The 9,010-nt window shown below is 46.4% G+C and overlaps 1 pseudogene; it reads left to right on the forward strand.

The window, feature by feature from the left end:
• The first annotated feature begins 8,234 nt into the window (after positions 1-8,234).
• On the forward strand, positions 8,235-8,738 carry LOC119279792 (annotated as a pseudogene).
• Positions 8,739-9,010: the final 272 nt, after the last annotated feature.

Raw genomic sequence — 9,010 nt, forward strand, 5'->3', positions numbered from 1 at the left:
ATTGGGTTGCCTCCCAACTAGCGCTATCGTTAACGCCCCTAGCTAGGCATAAAAGCAAAGATAGATCTAAGTGGTGCCATCTTTGGCACTTGGCTTTTTAAGGGGGTTATGCTCAGATCCGGGAGGTTCCTTGCGTTTCCCTTCATGCTCGGAGATCTTTTGATCTAAGGCATCCAACCGCCTATTACAAAGTGCAATCAAGTTATTCATGCGGTTGATATTTCCACCAATATTCTTAAGTGGTTCAACAAATTTTTGCAATTCACAAAGTTTCTCTATAATTTGAGTTCCTTCATGAGAGAAGGATGATCCGTTTTGTAGGGGAAGTACTCCTACTATCCCTTCTATAATTTCATAAGCGAAACTAGGATAAACATCAATAAAACACCCTTTTGCAGTAAAATCAAGGACTTGTCTATGGGGTAGGGTTAACCCAATAAAAAAATTGTGAATTAAAATCTTGAAATCTCCTTCTATAACGCAACTACGATAAGATTCTAGCATCCTAAACCAAGCATATTTCAGATTTTCTCCTTGTCTTTGTTTCAAGTGCAGAACTTCAAAGTTGGGAGACGAAGGGGTAAAAACAGGGCTAGCCATAACGACAAGGCAAACGAGCAAACACACGGGCAACGACAAAAGGCAAGCGGAAAAGAAAGGAGGAGATTGGGAAAGAGAGGGAAAATAAAACGGCAAGGGTGAAGTGGGGGAGAGAAAAACGAGAGGCAAATGGCAAATAATGTAAATGCGAGGGAGATGAGTTTGTGATGGGTACTTGGTATGTCTTGACTTGAGAGAAGACCTCCCCGGCATCGGCGCCAGAAATCCTTCTTGCTACGTCATGAGCTTGCGTTGGTTTTCCTTGAAGAGGAAAGGGTGATGCAGCACAGTAGTGTAAGTATTTCCCTCAGTTTTTGAGAACCAAGGTATCAATCCAGTAGGAGGCTTCTCAACAAGTCCCACGAACCTACACAAACAAACAAAGAACTCGCAACCAACACGACAAAGGAGTTGTCAATCCCTTCACGGCCACTTGCGGAAGTGAGATCTGATAGAGATAATATGATAAGGTAAATATATTTTGGTATTTTGTAATATAGATGTAGAAAATAAAGATGCAAATAAAAGTAGATTGGACGCAAATATGATAAGAGATAGACTCGGGGGCCATAGCTTTCACTAGCGGCTTCTCTCAAGAGCACAAGTATTACGGTGGGTGAACAAATTACTGTCGAGCAATTGATAGAAAAGTGAATAAGTATGACGTTATCTAGGCATGATCATGTATATAGGCATCACGTCCATAACAAGTAGATCGACTCCTGCCTGCATCTACTACTATTACTCCACACATCGACCGCTATCCAGCATGCATCTAGAGTATTAAGTTCATAAGAACAGAGTAACGCATTAAGCAAGATGACATGATGTAGAGGGATAAACTCAAGCAATATGATATAAACCCCATCTTGTTATCCTCGATGGAAACAATACAATACGTGTCTTGCAACCCTTTCTATCATTGGGTAAGATCACCGCAAGATTGAACCCAAAGCTAAGCAATTCTCCCATGGCAAGAAAGATCAATCTAGTAGGCCAAACCAAACCGATAATTCGAAGAGACTTGCAAAGATAACTCAATCATATAAAAGAATTCAGAGAAGATTCAATTAATATCCATAGATAAATCTGATAATAAACCCACAATTCATCGGATCTCGACAAACACACCGCAAAAAGAGATTACATCGAATAGATCTCCACAAGAGAGGGGGGGGGACATTGTATTGAGATCCAAAAAGAGAGAAGAAGCCATCGAGCTAATAACTATGGACCCGTAGGTCTGTGGTAAACTACTCACAACTCATAGGAGGGGCAAGGATGTTGATGTAGAAGCCCTCCATGGTGGATTCCCCCTCCGGCAGAACTCCGGCGACGGCTCCAAGATGGGATCTCGCGGATACAGAAGGTTACGGTGGTGGAAATTGTGTTTCGGGTGCCTCCTGGATGTTTTCGGGGTACATAGGCTTATATAGGAGGAAGAAGTATGTCGGTGGACGCCGGAGGGGCCCACGAGACAGGGGGCACGCCCTATAGGGGGCGCCCTCCTATCTCGTGGAGGCCTCGGCTGCTTCTTGACTTGCACTCCAAGTCCTCTGGATCACGTTCGTTCCAAAAATCACGCTCTCGAAGGTTTCATTCTGTTTAGACTCCGTTTGATATTCCGTTTCTTCGAAACACTGAAATAGGCAAGAAAACAGCAATATGGGTTGGGCCTCTGGTTAGTAGATTAGTCCCAAAAATGATATAAATGTGTAAAATAAAGCTAATAAACATCCAAAACAGGTAATATAATAGCATGGAACAATCAAAAATTATAGATACGTTGGAGACGTATCACGATTGTGTCCTGGTTCTTCTGGACGAGCACCTTAGTAGAGAAAGCCAAAAACTGACTGTCATGATGCGGCGAGAGCTGGTCGCTTTTCGAGAGGTCTCAAAATCCATAAAGATTTCTTCCGCATTATGCGATAATCAATGCGGTGTGCGATGGATCGGTTTTTCGATCAGGTGTTGATAGAGCCCCTAGTCCGGTCTTCCGAGCACTAGGGGTTGCGCCTACTTTACTTTCGTCAAACTCCTATGGCTAAGTGAGGGTGATAAAGCCATATAGTCTGATTGCCTGGTTCGTTGCGTCGATCACCTCCTTAAAGGACCCAATATTGGGGTAAAGAGTGTCTGGATTCATTCCGAACACCCCCGTACTTCCTACGTGGGGGCGGAAGCCGGCGACTGGCCAACTCTCAGAATTAATATAACTAAACGGCCGCACAGGAGGCAAAATTATTAAACAAGCACTACATAGTAACCTTGTTTCATATTACAACACTGGACAGCATGAATATTCATGGGTAAATAATGTCCTGGTCATAATGCTCCACCACAAGGCGAGATCCCTCCAGGACACCTTCGTAGTACAATTCAGGCTTATGGTGCTCCTTTCCTTCGGGTGGTCCTTCGTTCATCAGTTTAACAGTGTCCATCTTTGGCCAGTGCACTTTGACATAGGCGAAAGCCATTAGAGCACCTTCAATGCAGACAGAACACTTGATCACATCAATCTAAGGACATGCGCTAACCAGCCACTTAACGAGCCCGAACTAGCTGCTGGGAATTGCTTGGGCAGGCCATAGCCGAATTATCAAGTCTTTCATGGATAGTTCGGCAGCCCTATGCAGCTCGACCAGTTGTTTCAGCTGATCGATAAAGGGCACAGGATATTCTGGCGCAAGGTATTGCGACCAAAATAGCTTCTCCGTAGAACTCCCTTCTTCGGCTCGATAAAATTGCGCGACATCAGATATGTTGCGTGGCAAATCCGCAAACGCCCCTGGAGATCCCCGAATTCGGGTTAGCAATAGGAACATTTCCTCCACATACTTGCTTTGCATAGAAAAAGCCTTACCCGCCGCGATCTTTCTGGCCTCTTGGATTTCCTGGAGGGTGCCTTGGGACTAACGCCGGGCATCGCGTGCGGCTTGCCGAGACTCGATGACTTCGGTTTCTTTATCCGACAAGCTCTGCTCCAAGGTCTCGCACCTTTTGATAGCTTCCTGAAGTTCTTGTTGAACCTCAATAACCCTAGCCTCGTGTTTTTCACGATCGGCCTGCTCCTTAGCCGCCCTTTTTTCGGCTGCGGCCACCGCCTTCCTAAGAGCTTCGACTTCAGACGTTGCTCCTGGCGGACAGCATGACGTTCTTCATCAAAATCAATCATCGATTGATAATAAATCAAGACAAGGTTTTACATACCTTGGTTATCTTCCAACTGCTTCTTTACTTGGCCAAGCTTTTCTTCGGCCCGCTCCAGACGCTGCTTTAGTCCATAGACTTCTACAGTATGAGAAGCGGCGGTCAACAACGATGCCTTCTTAGACAAAACATAAAAACAAATAAGGGTGTTGCATGGTCAGTCCCCTGCGAGCCCACATTGGATCCAATGTCCGGTTTTTCTTTACGAACGCTGAATAGTGTATCAGGGGCTACTATCTATACTATGACACTCTTCAAGCCTCATCACTTACCTCGAAACCTATTAAAAGGCTAGTGCAGGCTTCAGTCAGCCCGCTTTCTGCTGACTGAATCTTCTCAATCACCGCACCCATAAGTACGCGGTGTTCTTCAACGATGGAAGCTTTATTTAACGCTACCAACAAAGCATTTGGCACCACTGGTTGGACAGAGGTCGTCGGTGGAACAGGCGCACCCCCTTCTGTCAAAGAGGGCTCCCTGCCTAAATCCGGAATCTTGACGATCTTCGGCACCGTGTTCGGATTTGGCCCCGTGTGACCGGCCGCCAGGATTTGGCCCTTGAGTGTCGCTCAGACGGTCTTCCGGTCCCTCCTTGGCCTAGGCCCATTAGGGACGACACCTTGGCGTCATCCGCATGTTTGGGGGAGGTGGCCGTCGGGGGAGTTCCGATGTCCATCGCATCCGAACTTAGTGAATCCTCCGACGAGGACTGCTCGGCGCGGGACTTGGCCGGGCTACAATATGTGTGGCTCAACACAATCAGCATTTTGAGATACTAAGTTCGGATATGTTAATATATTCGGGTTCTGTGTACTCACGATTTAACCAGGGGCTGGACTCTGGGATCCCACTCCAGGCTGCTGTCGGTGGCGGTGGTGGAATCGTCTACGGAGGAAGTTTTCCCCCTCTTAGATGACTTGGCCTCCAATTGTTTGGAGGCCGTTCTTTTCTTTCTCCCCTTCGCTGGGGGGGATCGGCTTTCCTCCTTTTCCTCGTGTACTTCGGAGGAAGAGCGGGACTCTGAGTCTTCAGACGTTTTGTCCGAAACACCCCTGCGACGAAGGCCGCCCCTGGTCCCTCTGGCCTTCTTATCGGCCCTCTTCTTGGGCGCCTTATAGGGCGCCGAGACCAGCATCTTTGTTAAGAGTGGGACGGCTTGCTCTTCTGGCAGTGGGGCCAGACAGTAGATTCACTCCGCCTTCTTCGTCCAGGCCTAGGAAAATTGTTGGAGAATATGTTAAGCACTTTCTTTTGAAAAACACGCGGCTAAAGCATATGTTCGGTTGAATATCTGAAACCTTACCGAACTTGCGGGACGGGACAGTTTGTACCCACGGTCCTCGGCCGAGTCTGGCCACGATTTGCCGTACTTGAAGAGCACCCTCCAGATATCTTCGTGTGTTGAGCCAAAGAGCTCCGTCAGGGTCTGGTGCTCAGCCGGATTGAATTCCCATAATTTGCAAGCCCTGCGTTGGCATGGGATAATCCGGCGAACCAACATCACTTGGACTACGTCGACAAGTTTGATGTTCTTATCTTCCATGCTCTTGACACACGCCTGGATCACTGGCAGTTCATCTGGCGAAGACCAGTCTAGGCCCTTCTTGGGCCAGGACGTAAGCTGCAACGGGGCTCCGGATCAAAATCCGGGAGCCGCGGCCCATTTGGCGCCACGTGGCTCGGTGACGTAGAACCGTTGTTGCTGCCACCCTTTGACGGAATCGTTAAATGTACCTGATGGCCATGTGACATTGGGCATCTTGCTCACCATGGCTCCTCCGCACTCGGTGTGCTCGCCGCTCACCGCCTTGGGGTTCACGTTAAAAATCTTCAGCCATAACCCGAAGTGTGGAGGGATGCGGAGGAAGGCCTCGCACACGACCATGAACGTCGAGATGTTGAGGAAAGAAAGGGATAGATCATGAAAATTGATCCCATAATAGTACATGATGCCGTGAACGAATGGGTGGAGGGGAAACCCCAACCCGCGGACAAAGTGAGGGAGGAACATGACCCTCTCGTGGGGTTCCAAGGTAGGGGCGATCTATCCCGACGTCGGAAGACGATGCACGGTCTTCTTGGTCAGATACCCGGCCTCCCGAAGTTTCTCGATATCCTTCTCCTGGCCAGTGGAGGCCATCCACTTGCCTCCAGCTCCAGATCCGTACATTTTCGGAACGCTTTAGTAGGCGGAGAAGGCGAATGCTTGGGCGTTGGAGCTCGAGAGGAAGGATAAGCAGAGGAAGCAGAAGACGTGGGTGAAAGAGGGGGATCCTTATCCCTTTATAAAGGTTGACCATGCACCTCCCCACATTCCCTGAGGCTTGCTTATTTCCTAAGAGCCATGTTAATTGCGCGGTTGGGGTGCCCACACCCATATTGATGAGTGTCCCATGATGAGGGGACACGATCTCTGCTTTGACAAAGGCGTGCCAATGAAACCGCCTCGTTGTGGCAGGCTGATAAAATGGTTCGAATATTGACCGGACCGTGGTGTAATGTCACGCTACCAATAAACTGTCAGCAGATTAGATCCGTGATATTTTATACTCTCTACGGTGGTACGTGGAATTTTTTTTTGCAGAGCCAGACATGATTCTTGTGTTCAAGATCTACCTTGGGGTATTTGGAGAAGGAACCCGCCTTGCAATGCCGAAGACAATCTGCGTGCCAGACTCAATCGTCATTGAAGCCTGGTTCAGGGGCTACTGAGGGAGTCATGGATTAAGGGGTCCTCGGACAACCGGACTATATACTTTGGCCGGACTATTGGACTATGAAGATACAAGATACAAGACTTCGTCTCGTGTCCGGATGGGACTCTCCTTTGCATGGAAGGCAAGCTTGGCGATTTGGATATGTAGATTTCCTTCCCTGTAACCGACTCTGTGTAACCCTAGCCCCCTCCAGTGTCTATATTAATCAGAGGGTTTAGTCTGTAGGACCAGAACAATCATAATCATTGGCTAGCTTCTAGGGTTAGCCTCATCGATCTCGTGGTAGATCAACTCTTGTAATACTCATGTCATCAAGATCAATCAAGCAGGAAGTAGGGTATTATCTCCATAGAGAGGGCCCGAACCTGGGTAAACATCATGTCCCCCGCCTCCTGTTACCATTAGCCTTAGATGCACAGTTTGGAACCCCCTACCCGAGATCCGCCGGTTTTGACACCGACACCAGGTGACAGTGAGGCCAACAGACTCACCTTTTTGGAAAGGTCTGATGAGAGTTAAATCAGTCTTTTTCAACAGGACAAAGTTTAGAGTCAGAAACGGTACATCTATGAGATTCTGGGAGGATACATGGCTAGGGAAAACACCCCTCGCGCTTCAATATCCTTCACTTTATAGCATTGTTCAACAAAGAGACGCTTTCGTTGCAACCGTGCTTCATTCCACCCCTCTTAATATTCATTTCAGGAGAACACTTGTCGGTGTCTGTTGGGAAGCCTGGCTCCATCTGGTAAGAAGACTGATGGACGTGCAGCTTTCTCAACATCCAGACCAGTTGTGCTGGAAGCTAACCAGGAATGGAGAGTTTACAGTTAAATCCATGTATCTGGATGTTATCAACTCTAGCTCTATTCCTAGTTCGAAACATGTTTGGAACGTCAAAGTACCTTTGAGAGTTAAAGTGTTTATGTGGTTTGTACACAAACAAGTCATTTTAACTAACGACAACTTGACAAAACGTAACTGGATTGGTTCTACAAGATGTAGTTTTTGTGACCGGGATGAGACCTTCAAACACCTCTTTCTTGACTATCCGATGGCGAAAATTTTATGGCGGACTGTTCACATTGCTTTTAATATTACTCCTCCAAATAGTATCAACACGTTACTTGGGACGTGGCTGGATGGGATTGATTCCGAAACAGCGAGACACATTCGTGTAGGAGTATGTGCTTTACTATGGGCGGTATGGAACTGCGGGAATGATTTATTTTTTAATAGAACAACAAATACTTATTTTTTACAGGTTATCTTCCGAGCCACTGCGTTGATCCGTATGTGGTCGCTACTCACTCAGATGGAGGCCAGGGAGCGTTTGGTTACTGGATCTATCCGATGGGAGATGGTATCTCGGGCTATATTCAACCGGTTTGGATGGTGGTCATGTAATAGGATAGGCAATTAGTTTTCCTATCTTTATTTTGACAGCCAGTTGTGGATTTATTTTTACCATCTTGCTCTTTGTGAGCATGTTTTCTTTATTCATGTTGAGACTTGAGGACCTTTGTTAAACTTATTTGCTCTTTAATAAATGTGGCCGTATGCATCGTTCTGATGCAGAGGCCAGGGATATCCCCCTTTTCTAAAATAACTATTCGGTGGCATCTTTTCCAAGGAAGCTGCTATTTTGACTGCAACTTTGTGGCATTTAGCTATTTGCATTAAGTAATACTAGCTGATTTGGATATGCGTAATTTTGCAAGGAACGTCAGTAATGTGGTGTTTTCAAACATCAAAATGCACACTAGGTACTACCATCCTTCATGGTGGGGAAGAGCTGAACCGATCCACATCACCACCTGTCCAAGGTACCCTGGTTCCAAAGAAGGCACCATTCCAGATGTTTTCTTCATCAACATCTCATCAGTATCAGAAAATGGTGGTTTCTTAGCTGGATCGAGGCACAGCCTGCTTCGCAACTTGAAGTTCAAGAATGTTGATTTGACCTACAAGAGATGGACAAACTATACCGGGGGCTTGTATGACTACAGGCCTGGATGCCAGGACCTGGTAAAGCACAAGACTGGTGGTATGATGCTGGAGCAAATCTCCATCTTGGAGATCGATAATGTCAGGATGAGATGGTCGAGAGGAAGCCTCAAAGGGTGGGATGTTAATCCACTCCTATTCCAGCCATCAACTATTGACAGGCTGTCATTCCATGATTAGCAGTCCCTGAATGTTCAATAGCAGACCACCTGAATCTCAATCGTATGTATCTGTAAACATGGTTTACACTTTCAGTGCAATTTCACTGAAATTTCATTAATGTTTTTTTGACTATGTAAATGATAAATTTGATTATGAATATTTGAGCAATTACAGTGGTGTACACAAATTAAAATCATTTTATGATTTTTTTTCCTTATATTTGGTTGATCTCAATCAAATTCAGGCGGGAAATTCAGTCCTTTGGCCGAAACGAAAACGGAAATCACTTAAATATTCCTGAAACTGATTCA

Source organism: Triticum dicoccoides, chromosome 3B (genome assembly GCF_002162155.2).
Source record: "Triticum dicoccoides isolate Atlit2015 ecotype Zavitan chromosome 3B, WEW_v2.0, whole genome shotgun sequence".
Classification (NCBI taxonomy): Eukaryota; Viridiplantae; Streptophyta; class Magnoliopsida; order Poales; family Poaceae; genus Triticum; species Triticum dicoccoides.